Source organism: Dipodomys merriami, unplaced genomic scaffold (genome assembly GCF_024711535.1).
Source record: "Dipodomys merriami isolate MVZ:Mamm:240054 unplaced genomic scaffold, mDipMer1.0.p SCAF_31, whole genome shotgun sequence".
Classification (NCBI taxonomy): Eukaryota; Metazoa; Chordata; class Mammalia; order Rodentia; family Heteromyidae; genus Dipodomys; species Dipodomys merriami.
This window is the reverse complement of record NW_027204604.1, coordinates 1,922,308-1,943,438: the sequence shown is the minus strand read 5'-3', so window position 1 is coordinate 1,943,438 and position 21,131 is coordinate 1,922,308. Positions and strand designations below refer to the sequence as shown.

General features: G+C 40.7%; 1 protein-coding gene across 7 annotated transcripts in view; it reads right to left on the bottom strand.

The window, feature by feature from the left end:
* Positions 1-21,131, bottom strand: part of Esrrg (estrogen related receptor gamma) — a 612,729-nt gene that overhangs the window by 548,160 nt on the left and 43,438 nt on the right. Inside the window, exon 2 of one of the 7 annotated variants that reach the window (XM_070041492.1) lies at positions 21,019-21,073. The exons of 4 other annotated variants lie outside the window; for them this stretch is intronic. The gene's annotated coding sequence lies outside the window, so the exon portion shown is untranslated. 2 more of the 7 variants (XM_070041495.1, XM_070041491.1) reach the window with 2 other exon arrangements.

Sequence of the window (21,131 nt, the reverse complement as noted above, 5' to 3'; positions counted from 1 at the left end):
ATCTCCACAACTACACTCCCCCTCCCTGCCCCACAAAATCTCCAGTTAACCACCAGAAAAGCAAAGTGGTGCTTTGGTTCAAGTGGTAGAGCACTTGCCTTGAGCTGAAGAGTTCAGGGACAGTGCCCAGGCCCAGAGTTCAAGCCCCACAACTGACAAAAAGAAAAAGAAAAGAAAAGTGCCACAGGAAAGTGCAAAACTTTAGGGGGGTGTCCAAATTAAATTTTAAAAAACCCAGCTTTCATTACTGTTATTACTAGGATCATAGGAAAACTAATTGGGAAAAATACATAATTCAATTTCTTCATCTGTAAAATGGAGGGAAAATATGACTTGTAGTGGTCTCAAGATCTTTTTCAATATCTATTACCTAATTAAAAGCTATATTTAAATTAAGAGGATTAAATTGTACTGAACAGTTGATCAGCTACATAGCTATAGATCTAATTCATGCCTAGGTTACTAAAGTACAATGGGACTTTAAAGTCTGCAGTGTTGATATCTGACAAAGGATAAAGATGATTGTATTATTTATCCTCTTGTCACTGTTCCTACATGCTTTTTTTCTGTGTCTATATCTTTTTCTTTTCTATATATTTGCATGAGATTCTGTACGAGTCAGAATCTTTTCTGTCAAAGTGGCTGTTTGACACAAGCTATTTTAAGGGTAGCTGCCATCCTACAAGAAGCCATTTCAGTTAAGCCAGATCCTTTTCCAAGAAATGTTTTTTCTAAGAGCTAGGGGCATGGCTCAAGTGGTAGATTGCCAGCTGAGTAGGAATTGTTTTTCTGACAAACTTCTAGTTTGGCCAGGTGTCCTGGTTTAGGTTAATTCCTGGGATAAACATTAACACCTTCCAAACTAGCCAATTGTGCAACATTGTGAACCTAATTGTGAACACACTGTAACACACATTAGGGATAAAACCTGGGCTGTCTGCTTGACCAGCATGCTTGCATACTTGGCTTCTCTTTAGTAGCACCGGAAGTAAACTGCCCCTTGCTAAGTTCCTTTTGAGTTGATACCCTTAACTCCTATGCAACACCTCAATGTCCAGAGACATTTCCAATGCTCAAAAGTTAATGTACTAACTATATAGAAGACTGTCCTGGATGTGAAGGTAAAAGTGCTGCAGGGTAAATCTCAAATCCATCATTTCTAGTTGTACTATTCAGAATGACTAAACATAAATGAGGTAAATGATGATGATGTTAGAGAATCTACTTTCAGGATTGCTTGAATGTGAAATTAAAAATCACACACACACACACACACACACACACACACACACACACACACACACACTTCCTCCATTCAGAGAATCAACTGTTCTAATAAAACCTACAGATTGTCTCAAACTGAGCGAGGCCAGATGCATATATGCAGAGAAGAGCTGGATCTATCATTCATTAGCAGTGCTGACTTAGGAAAGTTCTATCACCTCTTCAAGGCTCATTTTGTCATTTATAAAATGGGGGCAAGTGAAAATTTCTAAGAAGAGTAATGACAGAATTGCATCAATGAAAATACCGTATAGATCACATGGCACAGTACCTATTTTAATACTCACACTATAAAGAGCAGCTGTTATTATGTTAAAACTAAAAATTGGGTTGATGTACGAATGGCATTGTGACTAATGTTAATACTGGAAATTGTGGAGGAGAATCTCAAGATATATGTCCTATCAAGTAACTTTAGAACAAAAATCACTAATAATTACTAGTACTTACAAAATAGACACCAAACATTTTTTCCTAAAACTTTGCTGACTTTTCATTTAATCCTCACCACAATCCTATGTAGGAACTACTGTTTTTACTCCAACTTAAAGGGGGGAAAAAATGGAGACTGAAAGTGACTCTGTTACTTCCCTATGTCACCACACAAAGTTGGCACAGGCTCTAATCAGAACTATGATCTAAAAGGATCGTGGAGAATCTCCTTCCTCCAGAAAATGATGGCACCTTCTAGACCAGCTGCACTGCTGACAGTCATTTGTTTTCAGTAATAAAGTTCTGGTGTCTCCTGATGGCTTTCTTCTAATGTAACTGAGTACAGTTGCACTTCTAATGGCATCACTCCCACGCCAACATTCTCAGTTCTTCTCTAGTAGAGAGAAGAAAGCACGCAATCTAGGGTCCTGTTTGAGGATCTGGATATAACCTTGGCTCTTCTGTGTCTATGCACATCACCTGTCAGCATGAGCATCTGTCACCACCACCACCACCATTATCATTATCACCGCCGCCACCACCATCACCACCACCACCACTATACTACAACTCACTGATAACATTCTGCCAAGCATATGGTAATTCTTCACATACATTTTCTGTATGTGTGACAGCAGAAGGAAATGTTGGAAGCCATTGAATGACACAATTCCAGATGGATATTTAAAGCCTTTTTTTTTATAACTCTCCCATGCACAATGCCCCTACTATTGTGAAAAGGAAAGAGGATTTACAATATTTGCTGATACCTATCTTGAGTAAAGACCTGGACTAAGCACTTAACATATATAATCTTATTTAATCCACAAAACAAACCTAAAAGGTAGGCATTACAGATACTTTAACCCCAATTTCACAACAAAGCAAACTACAGCTCGGAATGGTTAAGTGTATTTCCCATGGGTCACAAGAAACTCCTTTAGGATTTGAACTACACATATATAATTCTTTTGAGCATCTTTAAAATAGTCTTACTGTTTCTGAAACTATTTTTCGTCCTATGATATGAGTTTTCTCAGAAGTCTAATCCACTATAAGACACGTGTCTTTAAAAAAAAAAAAAAGTGCCATCTTGGGCATCAGAAATCCAAATGTCTAGTTCTGACTTTTCAACTCACAACTTGTATGACCTTGGAGAATTTATCCATTTGTTAAAAATGAAAATGTTCCAGCTCTAGCATTCTACAGCCTATAGTATCTGTAGAAATAGATTACTGATACCCATTGTCATGTACATGACATCAGTTCTAATCACAGGGATTCTTCTTCTCTACCCTGGGAAGAGAAGACTGGAAAGGGTCCATACTATGGTGTGCAGGCATCAGACAAAAGTGGTTAGGGAAAGGTTGGCTACGGAGTGTGAGAAAGGCATCCATCTTGCAGCTGTCCCTGCCTGGACAGTACTATGGATAAACAAGAGTCCCTCTCTAGAGATCTCTGTTGGCACCTGGTCTTCATTCCTTTCTGGAAAAAAAAAGTACAGAAGTTCATATCCTTGTGAAGAATGTACTGCCTTCTACATGCAAGTGCCAAAAACCCAACTGTAGACAAAATCCATCTGACAAAAATCCCTTAACTGCTTTGATTTAGTTCTTAAAGGAGATTAGTTGTTGGAAGGTCACAGAGAAGCCCTCCTACTGTACACCGAAGCTTGGACTTTCAAAGCTTTCACTACTAAGGGAATCTCCCTGCTCGATGCCCCTTCTCTCCATGCCGTTTAATCAATGAATCAACAAATAGTTACTGAGCAAGGCTTCCCTGGGGTCTGCAGGTCACTTCAGATGTGGCTCTCCAGTTCAATAGCAGGAGAAAGAAAAACAGATTTTTCTGACTCCTCTTAAAAGTTTCCATTTATAAAATCAGGGTTGGCATCAAAAAAGCTGTAGTCTCCTGTTCCTCTTTTTCCCTTCCCTGAGCCCTCTGATTCACAAAGAAAAAAAATGGAAATGTAATATAGTTGAAAGACTATAGAATAAGGGTAGGGGGAAGAAGGGAAAGGAACAGAAGAAAGAAAAAATGAAAGGGATGGAGGAGAGATGATGGAAGGAATGAGACCTTTACAGTATTCCCTGTATTCCCAAAAAGTATATCTTTTGGTTGCAAATATCCTCTGTGCCTTTGGTACTAATTATGTATTACTGCTCTTTAATGTATACGATTAGCCTTAAGCTTTGTTGCGGGGGGGGGGGGGAGGGGGGAGTGGTGGTTATGCCTATAATCTTACCTATTAGGGAGGTTACTTATAGGAAGATCTTGATTAAGGCCAGCCTGGGACAAAAGATTCACACAACTTCTCACCTAGAGGTGGGCACAGTGACACACACTCATCTTCCTAATGGTGATGGGAATCCTAACATAGGTAAATTGCTCACAGGCATGTCTTTGGTAAGAAAGGAGATCCTATCTCAAAAACAACCAGCAAAAAAACAGGACAAGGGCTGGTAGCTTAGTAGTAAGAGTACATGCCAGCAAGTGGGAGGTTCTGAATCCAAACCCAATACCACACACACACACACACACACACACACACACACACACACACACACACACACGGTACCTTTGAGAACTTGAGAAAAACTAATAACAACTGGGTTTCAAGCTTTCAAGATTGGGGTAATTCTCAATCTCATATATATATATATATATATATATATATATATTTGCGGTGGGGGGCGGCGGGGTCTGGTCATGGGGCCTGAACTCTGGGCCTGGGCACTGTCCCTCAGTTCTTCAGCTCAAGGCTAGCACTCTACCACTTGAGCCACAGCGCCACTTCCAGCTTTTTTCTTTTTTGCTTATGTGGTGCTGAGGAATCGAACCCAGGGCCTTATGCATGCAAGGCAAGCACTCTACCACCGAGCCACCTTCCCAGCCCCCATCAATCTCTTATATTTTGAAATGTCCTTCTGCCTAAAATGCTATGAATAGGCTCGTGCATAAAACCAGGCATGGAGCCTTAATACAATCAGAGAGTCTTTAAAAAATTAGTTTTCCTAAATAAATGGCATGAAAATGAAAAATTACGTATGATATTGCTTTCAACTTTTGATAAAATGCTATATCAAATACTATGTTATGGTATAAACGGAGTCCCCATCTTTCAGGTAATGACACATTGCTGCAACCATACTATTGTCCCTAGGATTAGGACCAAAGTGTGGTGATAGAAGTGTCTTTCTCTGTCCACCAAACAGAACATACTTCTACTTAACTATATATACTTTTTCCCATCAAAAACAACAATGATCAGGCATTTAGAATCTGAGGACTGAGGTCTAGATCCAGCCCAGACAGATAAATCCTCAAGCTTCTTATCGCCAGTTAACCAGCAAAAAGTTGGAACTTGGTGACATGGCTCAAGTGGTTGTATACCAGCCAAGTGCCATAAATGTGAGCGACAGCATGACACCCTGAGTTCAAGCCCAAAACAAACGAGCAAACAAAAATTCTAGTGAAACTTGGGGCAGTTTATTGAGTACTTACTATGCAAGAGTTGGTGCTAAATACTCTCTCTAGGTTATCAAAAATAAACCATTGACTCATCACCCATTGGCCTCAGTCTATAGATGATGATGGGAAAGGTCAGAGAGATGAATTCAACTGTCTGCTCAAGAGTGAAGGATACAAGCAATGACTGACTCTGTAGTCTCCTTCTCATTATCCTGTTGCAGACACTTTTAGCTCTGCCCTTCCATTTGGAAACTCAGATGAAGGAACACTAGAAACCATATTCTAATTGTAATGTACCCAAAACCTCCCTTTGGTTTGGTGCACTTGAAATTGGTCTTTCCTTCCCCAAATTACCAGAGCTTCATCCATTTTTATTTTTTGTAACCATAGGAAATATTAGAACACCAAACATACATAATACCATGACTCTCTGAAGACTTTTTCTGTCTATGCATGAAGCAAAGATTCTCTTTAGAAAGGTTATTTTTAATTTTAAATATCAGTACTATGTTCAGGGAGAAGGGGAGAGTAAATATGATCAGAGTAGTTCATTCACATGTATCAAAATAAACCAGTTAAAAATATTTAAAAGGTGAGAAAGGGAATAAGAGTAATAGAAGGGGTGAATTTCATCAATGACATTATATGCCTGTATAGAAATATCACAATGTGCAACTCATATATACAATAAAAAGGGGGAAAGTGGACAATGTGAGCACTTGTCATTTATGGGTCTCAGCAAGAATTTTTTTTTTTTTTTGGGTCCGGTCATGGGGCCTGAACTCTGGGCCTGGGCGCTGTCCCTCAGCTCTTCAGCTTAAGGCTAGCACTCTACCACTTGAGCCACACCGTCACTTCCGGCTTTTTTCTTTTTTGCTTATGTGGTGCTGAGGAATTGAACCCAGGGCCTCATGCATGCAAGGCAAGCGCTCTACCACTGAGCCACCTTCCCAGCCCCCAGCAAGAATTTTTTTAGAGAAAAAACTACACATAGGGAGGAGTTTGGTGTTCTTAGATCTTATGGAGCTCCTAAATTATAACTCTTGTGATTTTTTGCACACACTGATTGATTCTCTCATAGTAATGGTATCTATCGCTATTCCATGATAATATGATGATTTATACCATCTGTGTGTACAAAAGGATGCCAGTCCAAATGCCAGCTCAGGTCTACTTCTCCTGAAGAGACAGCACGCTCAGACAGAGGCCTTTGTTTATAATGCCTGTGCTTAGTTAGACACCGTGACAGAGCATCCTCATTCCTACACCTTATCCAACCAGGTCCGTTCTCCCAATCTAGCAAAGACACAACTGTGCTACTAAGTGCCGCCTCCCCACCCCCACCCCAATCTTCCAACTCTGCCTACTGAGCATACTTTGTACATCGTATTTCGTAGCCTAGCTGATAATGATCCATCGGACAAACCATGAGGATAGCACCTCTCCTAGGTACTTTGCTCATTTTTTCATGTTTGAGAGCAAATTTATGAACATGATCATGCTCACATACAGAAACCCGTGTATCCTACCAGAGTAATAAAAATAGGACTCTAAGGTCGGTCCTCGGGACACCCCCAGGAAAGGTCAGAACATCCTGAGAGGAGACACAGGGTGCTTCCCACAGTATCTGCATGCGCTCATTACCATATTGCAGAAGTTGTTCTTAAAGCAAATAACAGTTTTCAGAAAGACCAAGGTTATAAATGAATCTCAAGACCCAGGAGGGGAAGTAAAAAAAAAAAAAAAAGACCACCGTACGATTGAAAAACAATTCTCTGATGTTTAGGCCTGAGAACTTCTGGTACACAATTAACATGACCTTCCATTTTAAGACAAAAATTAAAAGAAAGCTCTGCAATACTCAGACTTCTTCTTTTCCTTTTTGCTTAATTTCTAAAATAAAGGTACTTACCAGTCAGTGAAAACCCACAAGTCTGCCACACTTTGCTCAGAATGACATGGGCCATCTTTCATGCAAGCGTAGCAAGGAACCTGCCTGCCAAGTTTGCTGTGATATCTACTTGGGTTAGTTGGAAATAGGTAAATGGGGGGGGGGGGGGAGAGGGAGGGAGAAAAGAAAGTCTTTCCCTTTAAAACTGAACAGAAGCGGATACCAAATCACATGACCTTTTACCGTAATTTCTATTAAAATCATTTCATGTCTGGTTGCCTCTGCTCTCCTGGCTCATTTGTATTGTTTACAACAAGTCATTTCACTGGCAGTTAGTGGCTGAATCCATGGTTACCCGTTTTTACATTCACTAGTTAAATGGAATGCAGCTCTGCTGTGGGTTTCAGGGAGCAAGCTCTTAAGAAACCACAATCCAGCTATCAATCAGACTAATCTGAGAGAAATTAATCTCATAAACATAAGTATTGTTGCATATTAAAAATTGATAGAAAGGGGGCATGGGCATTTACTGGTTGGAGTTATAGAAGTGGACATTTGACTTAGAGCCTGAGATTGTTTTAGTCTGGGGTCTACAAATGACAGCCGTTCATATTGTGTCTTTCACAGGCTTTCAGGGGTAATACGACCACCGATAACAAACAAACCCCACCACCTCCCAAAATCCTCTGAGCATTGATTTTACCTAAATGGGTTTAAAATCTAAACACAGGTTCAACCAGACCACAGTCCCTGGCAAAGTAACTTAAACAGACACATACACAACAGTAAAACACCACACAAACAGCACTGAGTAGGATTCAATTAAGACAAAAAGAATCTCAGAGGAATGTTCTTCAGGAGTAAATTAAAACTGCAAACTAATATGCTTTATGGAGAGCAAGCACAGTAACAAACTCAGCCTATTGTCCATGAGTTTATCTACGGTTAATTTTAAAAAGAAAATTCCACCCCCCCCCCAAAAAAAAGCTAACTTGTTTCTCAAGATGGACATGCCCAACAATTATAATTTCTAATAAAAATCGTAGAAGTTTTACAGTTTCATGTCCACCATCATCATCCACAAGTCAACATCTAAAGGCTCCATGAGAACAACAAATAGTTAAAGCTCACATATTACAACCCCATCTACTGCAAAGTCACTGTATCAGAAGCTAGAATTGATTTGTTTCCTCAGAACGAATTGAAAATGAATGTAACATAACGTCGGAAAAAAAAATCTCTCCTGCACTGCTAATCGGATATTGTCTACTGCTTGATTGCAGCTTTGCCCTCTACTATTGCTGCCTCAAAATCACACATACTTACACGTTCTGGGTTCTTCCAAGAGTTTGGTGCAGTTTCAAGGACAAATGTGTTTCAAGGAAGCCACTCTATACTATGCAGCAGGGAGCCTAGCTCGGATCTGATGACAAGAGCTCAGTGCTAAATCTGACAACAGAGAAGAGAGAAACTTCCTGTGTGAAGAGGAGATCTTGGAAAGTCTCAGGGTTAAAAAGGTTGCTTGAAATGTGCTGGTTGATTTGCTCCCTGGTTGTATAGACACAGTAGCAGCTGATCTGTGTTTGCAGCCCTGCAGAAAGGAATCTTTACTGAAAACCAATGGCATCACATTTCAGCGGGGCCGGTGCCAAGGGCTGGAATGCAGAGCAACCTTTGACAACTTCACACAATTCAGCACAGCAGACTCACCACAGGTCAGGGAGAAGTGTGGAAAGTCTGTCTCCCCACCACCAGCCTTCATCAGGGGATGGTAGCGCAGTGCTCCCAGAGAAACCAAACAAGGTCACCGGCTAGACTTGGGCAACAGCGGAAGCCATTCCCTGGACTTATTTCTCTTAAAGGTAGATTGTCTTTCCTTCTCTGATCTACCATGTGTTAGCCAAATGTGAACAATAAAGTGTATCTCCCTGCTTCTCTCAGAAACCTTTCTACGCTGGCTTCCTCTGATGTGGCTTAGAAATAAACCAAAGGCAACATTAGATAATATGGGGTCACGTTGTCCCAAATTCTGCAGTATGTCGTCCAATTCAGGGCTGGAGTCTGATCATGACCATTGGTTAGGGCCATTATACTACCGTTCATCATAATCAGGGGTGACTATAGCATTACATTCCAAGAGACTCACTCAGTGAGCCAACAAGAATACCTAGCACTGGTGGACAGACAATGAAGAACATGGAAATTCTGGCCAGCAGGAACATCGTTTCTGTCTATCATCCTTAAGATGGAAAAGAAAAATTCAATCCCTTGCTATCTGCAGGGGTGAAATGTGAAGGAATCATGACAGTCAGGGGGTAGGGGTGCTAACATGGATAATGAACTTAATGTTAGCCATTGGTTCACGACATCCTTCCTTGCTCTCCTTCCCTTCTTTGCAGCCCCTATGATAAGTCTAAAGGATGGCCCATTGTATGGGATTTGTATTCATTCTTGCACATGTTGCTTCATGGGGCAGGAGGCCACAGTGAAATGTGTCAGGAGCTCAAGGCCTTGTTCCCCTCCTCATCTAAGAGCAAGTTCAGAAGCTATCTGGGCACCTGGTGAACTATGCAGACTCTTCCCTGCATATTTTGGCCACACTGTTGTCCAGGAATGACGCTGGCTTCCTTACATTGAAAGCCCACATCTTGTAAGGAATAGTGAGTGTATGGGCTCTGATGTCAGAAAGATTTCCTTTCCTCCTACGACTCCACTATTCCACTTGTTCCAGGTTGGGAGTTGGTTAATAACATCAAACTTCCATTTATTCTCCTGTATGATGGAGATAATCAAGTTACCATATAAGACATTTTGTAGAACTGTAAACAATAGCATACGTTGCAAACTGACTGTGTGCCTGGCACGGCTGCATTTACTAACTTTTCCTGAGCCTCCTCTCAGGGCCAGACAGACTCTCAGGTAACGGGGGCTCAATTATGCCATGGCATCTAGCCTCAAGTTCAAGACCACAAGTGCCAGGCCTACCCTTGTTTCTTCCCATTGTAAACCTAAAAACATTTTCAAGTGTTCTTTCTTGGTGTTGATGCTATGTGTGTTATTATGAGTGCTTATTTAAGGTTCACTAGGCCTTAGTCTCTATCCCTAGCACAGGGTACAGGGGAAGGGAGTTAAAAACAACGTGAAGCTACATCCAATTTATAAATTAAAACAAACCAACAGAAGGCATGACAAGCATTGGTGCCTCACACCTGTAGCTGAGAGGCTGAGATCTGAGGATCACAGTTCGAAGCCAGCCTGGGCAGGAATGTCTATGAGACCCTTATCTCCAATAAACTACTCAGAAAAAAAAGCTGGAAGTGACAGAACTCAAGTGTTAACCACTAGCCTTGAGTAAAAGAAGCTCAGGGACAGCCCAGGCCCTGAGTTTCAACCACAGAATTGGCCCCCCAAAAAAGGGGGGGGGAGTTGCATGGCTAGTAAATTGCAACCTGAATATCAAATGAAGCTCTCTGATTCTCACAAGTCCTGTTTAAAGTATCTACATGATTAGCTACATAGCATTGACAGTTTGCATAATTCTATACTTGTATCTTTTTAGCTACATAGCATAGCATTGACAGTTTGTATAATCCTATACTTACATCTTATTTTAAAACAGCTCAGCCAACCTAAGCAAAAACTCAACCACTAACCTACATGCCCAATCCTCTGAATTGTATCCTATCAACATAATGGCATGTATGTGCATGTGTGTACTTAAAAGTAATATTGGACTGAATTTTGAAATTGCTTTGTATTCTCTAGCATGATGTTCCACATATTAGAAGTTGAATAAATTTTCCTAGATTAAAAAGAAACTCAATCTTGATGGACCATACTACCTATGATCAACCTCATAGGCAGACAGAACCATTAATAAGGGAAGATGTGATGGTTACTTGTGGGCTTCCTGCCCTCAAACTGTCTCTTTGGTCATTTCTAAAACAATCATGTGTGTCCAAGTTCTTAACACTTACTCATGACCAAACCTTCCAAATATTATTTTATTCAATTGTCTAGCACGTATTCTGTACATTGAGGATCTGGTGGGTTTTGTTGGTAAAGACGATTAAATATTGACATTTAAATTCAAACTTGAGCCCAAATCATCCCTTGATTGCTAGATTCTCTCACTCTCTAGGCTTAACATAAACTTAGTATAAACTTTTGTTGATCATTATCTTGTGAATAAGAGCAGAGCACCTACACAGATTCCAAGTAGATTTCATTTGGATAGATCTGATATGTAGATATAGATGATATGTGTATATATTGTGATATATGATATGTGTATATATCATCTATATCTATATATCATACACACACATATACCCAAGCCTTTGGAATGTCTTCTATTTCAACTGTCCACCTGTACAGTGTTTCCTGCTTCATGTTTCTTCCCTAAATAATGTGTAAAGTGCCTACTACAGTGCTTGTTTCAACAGCGAGCAAGAAATAGGCAACCAAAGCCCACTCAGGAGTGAAATAAACTGTCCTGGGAATGGCCAGTGGTGGTGAGTGCAAAGACCTGACTGACTCAGTGGGGTCTGCTCACCACCTACATTGAACCAAATGACTTCATAGTTTATCAGTATTTTCACAGCCAAGAAGCTATCTCCACTCTCACAACCACCTTAAGAAGCTCATGACTTCTGTCATCACATGTTTACAGATGTGAAAAGTTTAGAGAGTTAAATAAGTTCCCCAAACCACACAGGCAGTAAGTGGCTCAGCAGAGATTTGGGGATGAAAACTGGAAACCTACTTCCAAACTTTTCCACATAACACACGCTACCTTCCCTTCAGGGAGAATTTATACACCAACCTAGTTTTCCTCTGAGTTTTTCTCTGAGATTTTTGGCTTCACATCCCACAGCTCAGCCAAACTCTCTCTCTCTCTCTCTCTCTCTCTCTCTCTCTCTCTCTCTCTCTCTCTCTCTCTCTCTCTCTCTCTCTCTCTCTCTCTCTCTCACACACACACACACACACACACACAAACTGTCTCTCTCCTGTCTTCTCTCTTCACTCCACCCCCCCTGTCCCTCTCTCTCTCTCTCACACACACACCTCTAACTTCTGAGTCATTGACTTCAGATAATCAATTTCCCATCTTCATTTTTCTTCAGTATCAATGAATTTGGGTGACAAACACCAAATCTTAGCACATTGCTGAAATAAGAGCCATGGTGCTAATGTTTCATCAGTTCACAGGAAAGAAAAGCCACCTATTTTTGTGTGTATCAGTGTGTGTATCAGTACTGGGTCTTGAACTTAGACCTTGAGCTTCCAGCTTTTTCATTGAGAGCTGGTACACTTGAGCCTCACCTCCAGTTCTGGCTTCATGCTAGCTAACTGGAGATAAAAATCTCATGGACGCCAGGCGCTGGTGGCTCACGCCTGTAATCCTAGCTACTCAGGAGGCTGAGATCTGAGGATCGCAGTTCAAAGCCAGCCCTGGCAGGAGAGACCATGAGACTCCTATCTCCAATAAACCACCAGAAAACCGGAAGTGGCGCTGTAGCTCAAGTGGTAGAGCGCTCTCCTTGAGCTGAAGAGCTGAGGGACAGTGCCCAGGCCCAGAGTTCAAGCCCCCACGGCCGACCAAAAAAAAAAAAAAAACCTCATGGACTTTTTGGCCAAGGCTAACACTGAATCGTGATCCTCAGATCTCAGCCTCCTAAGCAGCTAAGATTATAAGCGAAAGCCTCTAGCACCTGGCTAAAAATCCTGAAAAAGAAAGAAAGAAAGAAAGAAAGAAAGAAAGAAAGAAAGAAAGAAAGAAAGAAAGAAAGAAAGAAAGAAAGAAAGAAAGAAAGAAAGAAAGAAAGAAAAGAAAGAGGGAGGGAGGGAGGGAGGGAGGGAGGGAGGGAGGGAGAGAGAGAGAGAGAGAAAGAAAGAAAGAATGAAAGAAAGAAAGAAAGAAAGAAAGAAAGGAAGGAAGGAAGGAAGGAAGGAAGGAAGGAAGGAAGGAAGGAAGGAAGGAAGGAAGGAAGGAAGAAAGTCCTTTGAGCTACTGCAATAGTTTGCACTTGTCTTTACAACTTCCAGTTATGTCTTATGTGTTCATTCTCTCCAACATCAAGCCTCCTGCTCTAGATTAGTGATGAACTATTGTTCCATTTTACTGTGTTTATGCTATGCCTATCACTTGTATCATAATAGAACTGTTCTTTACATTTCGTTTATCACTGATAATACAATATTTCACTCCAGTAAGTAACAACAGGCTTTTATGATCTAGCTCAGGAAAGTAATCAGCATTTAAGATTGTTTTCTGTAAGAAAAGTGTGTGTTTTGAATATCTGATAATTGATCTGCAAAGGAAAATCTGAATGCAAACTTAACTGTCTAAACATCATGAAGCTTTCCCACCAAATAACTCAATCTGAGCTTGTTTACTTCTCTCTGTGCTGCTTTCTCTAGTGATGGCATAACCCCGTACTAATGTAAGTAATTACTATATAGAACTGAAATCTGGGAGTTCATTCATTGGTTGATTCAGTATCAACCAATTGCTTCATTCAGAATCACATGGGGTAATATAAGTTAGATACTATCTAGGTATCCCCTGAATTTTAGAAAGGAAATACCAAGGGTTCACTACAGTTCTCTGATGAGAGCTGCCCACATCTTACTACCAAGTTGACCCAGATGCATTATGACTAACCTTTAGCCAAAGACCAACATCTAGTTGTATATACATTAGCTATAAAGAGCAGATTTGTAACTCTGTTGGTGATTGGTCCAAAGGATCATCTGGTATGATGTTCCAATTTTGTACCCTTCAGAAAATAAATGTTCATACTACCTAGAAAATGATTTTCTAATAACTGAATGAAACTGCTCATCTAAATAGACAACTTTAGATTTCTCCACACACATAATAACTTGGAAAAATATATAGCCTGTGTTTACTATAACACAATAGCTACAGTCTCTAAGAAGAGCTATAACTTGCTAACAATTTTCCTGATTTATGTTTGAAATCATACAGGGCATGAAATGATTTCTGCAACCTTACATTTCCCTCAAGAACACTGGGGAGCAGAAGATATATTCCCAAAATCATGTAGGATTGCTTGTTTTATCTCCTTCCACAGAAGTATATGATGAGCAATTATGCACACATGCTATAGCCCCAACAAAAGTCATTAGATTATTTTTCCCATTAAGGAAGGAAAGAAGAAAATGAGAAGAAAGAGAAAAAAAGGAAAAGAAAGGAAACAAGAGAAATGAATCTCTTCTCATATAATGTTTACATTGTAAAAAGTGATTGCTTTCTTAAGAAAGTATAATAAATATTCTTCCCAAGAACACTTTATACATGATGTATGATTATAAACTGTAACTCACTATACAAATGTTAGTTATTCTTCCTGTTAGTATTTAACATATATGGAAATTTGCTTCACCATCTATAATTGTGCTAATAAAAATAGGTATATGTGAACATAAATTATATTAGTCATAAAGTCAGACTTATTAATCTAATATATCTTAAAGTGAGACTGAATGTAAATGGGCCACTCTGGTAACAGATAACTTGAAATGCTCCTTTATCCTACTACCTTAGTATGTATTAGAATAAACATGTAAGATTTTTTTCTATGCTTCATATCTTGTTGGCATTCTCAACTTGAATCTTTTAGACACTCAAAAATCACTGTAGGACATACATATTTTTCCAACTTAGCAAGATAATCTGTTTATATACAGAAAGAGAAATAAGCAAGCTCATTAGTTAGCTTCCTTTTTAGAGGCCAATCCAGGTTATTTACTTTAGCAAATGTGCCATTTGAAAAAGCTGTGAGTATCCATAAGGAAATATCTCTGAATCTTCAATATTCTGCATTCTATCACAGAGAACCCAAATATATTCAACTCTTTCTAGTGGCAACTACAATTATTATCTTGTCTAAATGAACAAAACATTCATCATAATAGTAATAGAGATACAAGCTTAACCAAAAACAACCAGTAGTGCTTCCCCAATATTACAAGTACCAAGTATCGTGTTAGAAATAAACAATTAAGCATCTGTAGATGCTGTGCATGTCTAAGGGAGACTAGTTGGCGGGGGGTGGGGGGTTGGGGGGGGAGAGATTTATACCCAATACTGAAGAAGAGGAAAGATAAGGAAGAGGTCGCCTTTCATAACTGGAAATAATCAAGGTTAAATAAATGAATGGTTATATAATGTCTAAGAGGATAATATCTTAGAGAAACCTCCTTGTCTAAGTGATAAGGACATGGAGATTATCACAGGCATTTGTATCGAGATCATATTCTTTGTACGTAAAGATTTGCAAAGACTTTTCCAATTTCTCAAACCTGAGAGACTAGAGCTAAAAAGACTGTATATTGCCATTCCATTTCAAAATACTATGAGATCCTTAACCTCTTAAAAGAAGCCCCCTACCACTTCAAGATGGCTCTCCTTACTATTATTACCATTAGGTCCATACCAAGGACCACTATAAACTAAGCTCAAAGTAATCTTAACAAGACTTTTCTCAAAAAAGATCCTTGAAGTCTCCTACAGCATCCTCTCCACCCTGACTTGCCAGCAACAGAGCACATGGAACTTTACCCCCATCCTATACTTTCCTGGATGTCAATCAAAAACCAAATATATTCTGGCTTTCTAAGAATTACATTATTTGAGATCTCCCTTTAACCTACTGTATTTCAGTTAATGCATTTGGATACAGTTGCATACCACTCAACATATTTACTTATGAGTTTATAAGCTACATGCAGCTTCCACATTTACAGGGAAACATGGATTTTTTGTTTCTCTAGCCTGAGATGCTTCACTTAACATCATTTTTTCCAAGTTTTTCCATTTCTTTACAAATGGCATACTATTATTCTTTCTGTAGAGCAAAATAAGATACCAGGAAGTAGGTACTCAAAAGGGGAGGGTGGAGTCAAGGGGAAAGGGATAGACAAATGAAGAGGAAAAGGAAGATAATGCAGCCAAGAATTCAGTGTATATCCTATGAAGTTGAGAAGTGGAAGGGAAAGAGTGTGCATGGGAGGGATGGGTGAGAATGTTGAAAGGTGTGACACTGATCAAGATATAGTGTATTCATAAACTTTTTTTTTAAATGTCAACTCCTTTGTACAACTACTTAAAGATAATAATAAAAGAAATAGAAAAGCCATATTTTTCCAGCTGTAACCAGTTGGCAACAAAATAAGACGAGAAAATGTCTTCGTTTGCACAAAAGAGCCCAGTACATTATTTTGACTTTAGGAAGGTATTTCACATGAATATAATATCACAATATTATGATACTTGGTAATCATTATTTCAAAATGACAGATTCTATTGTTCATGGAGACATTTTCAGGTGTTGGTTCAGAAGCATTCACCAACCATTCCCTGGAGAGAACTGAAGATCTACATTTAAATAGAGATAGAGTATTTCCAAATGCACAGTACCTAGAAGGCAGATACTGTCAAGGTTTCTTAGCAAGAATCACTCAGATTGTATTAGGCATATTTCAGTAGCCTTCCCTACTTCACAGAGCTCGAATTATTTCCATGCCTTTCTTTTTTCCTCTCTGCACCTTCATAACATTTGTCCCTAGAAGTTAAAAATAAATCCCTGTAGCAAAGTCCTCATGCTAACAATAAGCAATTATGATTGTACATATCATTTCTGATGTGTATAGAAAAAGACCACAGAAGATAGCTTGGCCAGCAGTGTTAAATAATTGAAAAGTATAATGACTTAATAGAGTAGTAAGCTTAGTTTACAATGCAGCCGATTTAGAGCCATAAAAATACTGTGTAAAAATTTTATCCTGTGGTTGACCATTACATCTCCTATCTATTATTCAAAGGTATCTCAACAGTGTTTTTCTTCATTAATGTGGCTTTTGGCATTTCCCTCAAAATCTTTCTATTCCAACAGTTTTGCAACAATTTTGAAACAACTGGCAAAATTTCCGCATTTTATCATAAAGTCCTTTTACTTAGATGAAACTAGTTTTAATAGGTGTTTGAAGCCATAAATCCATCTTCTAAGGAATACTATAACCCCCTTGAAAATGAGTCTCTTCCCATTGAAAAATCAAGCACTCAGACCATTTTAAAATGGAAGACAGAAACTAAAGCTACTTATTTGACACATGTGTAAACAACAGGACCTCATAAATAATCGCCTCTCCTGTGACACTCTTATCCATGGATTTGTCTGTATTAGCCCAAGTCATGGGATATCAAAAACAACACACAAAAAACACAACTTTGAGTTTTTGAGCCTTGAGTGTTTAGCTAAGGTGCATAACCAGTCTGTGAAGCAGCAGAAAGAGCCACTTAGGATCAATTTCAAACATAAACCCATTCTCTCTGACAGACTCTTGCTAAAAACCTAGCTGCAACTGAAATGTCCCTGTAAACAAGGTTATCGAGAACAGCCATGCTATTTTTCTCAAAAGCCATTTATGGGAGCTCTTCAGCTGTCTGTGTGGCTAGTTATACCCTATCTTACCCAACTACTATTCCTATGTAGATTCAAATTCAGAACCCAAAACAAAAGATGAATTATCTCAAAATTGCTGAATCTTGAAATACTGTTAGGGTACTAAATGGTGGTGCTTGGTTGGAGATGGAAACATGGTACTTTGGTAACCTTTTAATTTGGGGGAAAATTGTACAGAATAAATTGAGTGGCACACATACAGAAACCCAATCAATTGACCTGCTCTGCCTTGTTAAAATACCACCCATCAGAAACTCCCCAGACAATTCCCCTTAAGAAAAAAAAAACAAGCACCTTGCCTTTCCATATATGACCTATATAAAGATTTACATGGTATTTTGATTTATTAAAGGAAAGAAACCATCTTTTATGCACTTCATCACCCTAACCAACGAACAGGTTGGTATGCAATATGATACCATTCTCAATATATACACGTTCAATTCTCTGTGACACAAGTTTAAAGAGTTATGAGAACTGCTTTAGGAAACATAACACAAAGCCATGCCATACACATGTTTGAGAGATCTCCTAGGCCTGTCTTTTTAGGTAGTTGGTTCTTTTCATATTTGAAGGGAAAGAAAGCTCATCAAAGTACCTTTATCTTCCATCTGTGCTCACTGAGCTTTCTGACAACCATTCATCCCTCAGCTCACATTTGAAAACTGTTCAAATTTCCCTCTCTTTCCCATAATGACAGAATTGTTTCTCAGGTTGGTTAACTCATTATGATAACGTTGACTCTACTGGACAACAGAAAAGGAGGAGGAGGAGGAGGAGGAGGAGGAGGAGGAGGAGAAGGAGGAGGAGGAGGACAAGGACCCAGGATACTCCCCAATCCACTCCCTTCCTGAGACATTTCTGACTTTTTCTCTGGCAGGCTGCTTCTGACTTTGGGTATTTTCAAAACACTCTCTCCTTTTAATGGTCTTTGGGCAGTGTGAAAACACAAAGGGGAGTTTCTCTTCAAAACTAGACCATGTCATTCAGCTTCTCTGAAACACACTGGTTGCTTGATCTTTACTCAAAAATATTAAGAATGAAGGTCTTGAAAGTAATGGGAAGTCATATATAAACCTAACTTGCTTTTCTTAACCCATATGCTGAGAATATCGTTTCTTTCTTTTTTTTCAGGGTGGGGGAACGGGAGGGGGGGTGTAAGGAGTGTGATATGAGAGTGATCTTTTCAACCTTGACCTTGGCTTAGGGACTTAGGTTAGCCCAAATCATTTGCTTTCTCTCTGTGTGAGTCTTACTGCACCAGCCTCTGGTTCTAATACTGCAAAGGAACACAACAAACATACTTCCCTAGGATCAGACCCATGTGGCAATTCACAACATAACCCAAGCAAGCACAATAAATAAACACACACATGCATAATCATTCCACAGCAAGAGGGGACAGGGGGAGTTCTCTAGGCCTTTCTGAACTCTTTTCTAGAACTATTCATTGAGATTGGGGAGGGGTGGGGAGGAGGTTGCAGCTAGGGAAGAGGAAGGGAGGAGGGGAGCTTTACCCTCTTTTGTCTTTCTCCCTGATCTCCCATCACCAAAGGGAGGAGGGGGATGGGGGAGGGGGTAGAAGATGCCCCTAGACTCTTTCTGCAAGAGCTCTGACAGACTTGACGGGCAGACAGGGTAGGCTTCAAATACTTAGAGATGGTCCAATGACCTCTGGGCAACTTCAGCGAGTCTCTGGAGAAGGTGAAAGCATTGGGGAGACAGAGGAAAGAGGCATAGAGGACAGGAGGGAGACACCTAGGACTCAGAAGCAGTCATCATCAGGAGTTTTTTTCCAGCCTATGACAGGCAATATCAACTCCTGGCACCACCCTCTCCCAGGAGGACCCCAGGCCCTAGGGTCCCCACTGTCCCTGAGCTTTCCCCATTCGGGGTTTCTAACTCTGACTCACTCTTTAGTACTTTACTAAAGCATTGAAGTCTCTAAACCAGAAAAGGGGGGATGGGAGGGGTGTTGAAAAAAGAACAAATCTAATTGCAATGAGAATTCCTCAGTGTCTCTAGCACACACACACACACACACACACACACACACACACACACACACACACACACACACACACACACACACACACACACACACACCCCTAACAGTTTTGTTTGGGGGTGGGGGTTTTTTTTGGTTGTTTTTGTTTATGTTTTTGTTTTTGTAGTCATGGTCAAACAAGTCTACAAGCGTCAGGCTGTACTTATGATTGTGTTATTGAGAGAGGGGTTGCTTTTTGTGTTCTTTCTTTCTTTTTCTTCTCTTTGCTTTTCCAAAGAGCCTGTAAGCAGCAAGTGAAGGGAGAGAGGAGGGAAGGGGTTGTGGAGGGGGAGGGGGGGTAGAGGAGGGGGAGGAGGGGATGGAGGGGAAAGTCAGCAACCGAGATTTCACCCAGGATGGCAAATGAGAGAATGCCCCCCCCACACACCAATGTCTGTCTCCAGATGTTGGTGAGGGGGATGTGGAGCAGTTAGTTACCTTGGCATGGGTCAGAACTGCAGTGGGTTAATCAGGTGAGTCGTTGGGGTGGGAGGGGGGGAAGAGGAGGGGGAGGTGAGGGGAGAGATTTCTTTTTTTTCTTTTTTTCTTTTCTTTCTTTCTTTTTTCTTTGGTTAAAGAAGCCCAGGCCGGTTTCTTTGGCTATGAAAGTCTACAACACCCCCCTCTCCCCCCCCCTCCACCCCTTCACCCACCCACCCCTCCCCTGTCCTCATGCAGGAACATTGCAAGCTCACACACGCCTCCTTTTCACTGGGCTCCCGCGACCTTAGCAGGCGAGGGGGTGCTGGCCGGCCCTCCGCCGCCAAGGACACGGCCTCCTGCTGCGCCTCCGCAGGTTCGGGGCCGGCCTGGCCCCCGAGGTCCGCGTCCCGAGCGGCCGTGCACTCACCAAGCCGGGCTGCGAGGGGCAGAGGGGCGCCCGCGGCTAGCCGGAGCGCAGAGGCGCCTCCCTTTTCTCTTGGTAGCGTCGGTCCGCACTCCCTGTGACCCGGGACGTCATGATGCCCGTCTGTTTTCTCAATGATAACTTGGCAGAAGAAGAGAGAGGCTGCACGCTCTCCTCGGGTGGCTGCGTGGTATGTGCACGTTTCTGTTTGCATGCGTTTCTGCCTGTCTCTCTCCCTCTCTTTTCTGTTAAAAATAAATAAACCTCTCTGGCTCTATAGTTGTTTCCCTTTTTCTACATGAAGAATAATAATAATACATGCCAGGCACAGTCATGATTGGATCGCGTTATTGCGTTTGCATAATTGACGCCTCTGGGTGTGTGTGTGTATTCTGTGAGTGGGGTGTGTGTGTGTGTGTGTGTGGATGTGTGTGTATGATTCCCCAACCCCCTTAAATCCTGCTGCTCCCCTCCGCCGCCGCTGCTGCTGCTGCTGCAGCAGTCGCTGGAAAAGCAAAGCAAGCATGCGTTCATCTTTTGTCTTTCATTTTACCTTCAGGGTGACATTCAGTGCCAACTGCTCCCTTTTGACTGTCGCCAGTCCCCGCCTGGGCAAAATAAATTTGAAAAGAAAAAAAAAATGTAGGGGGGAGTGAAGGGAAGTAG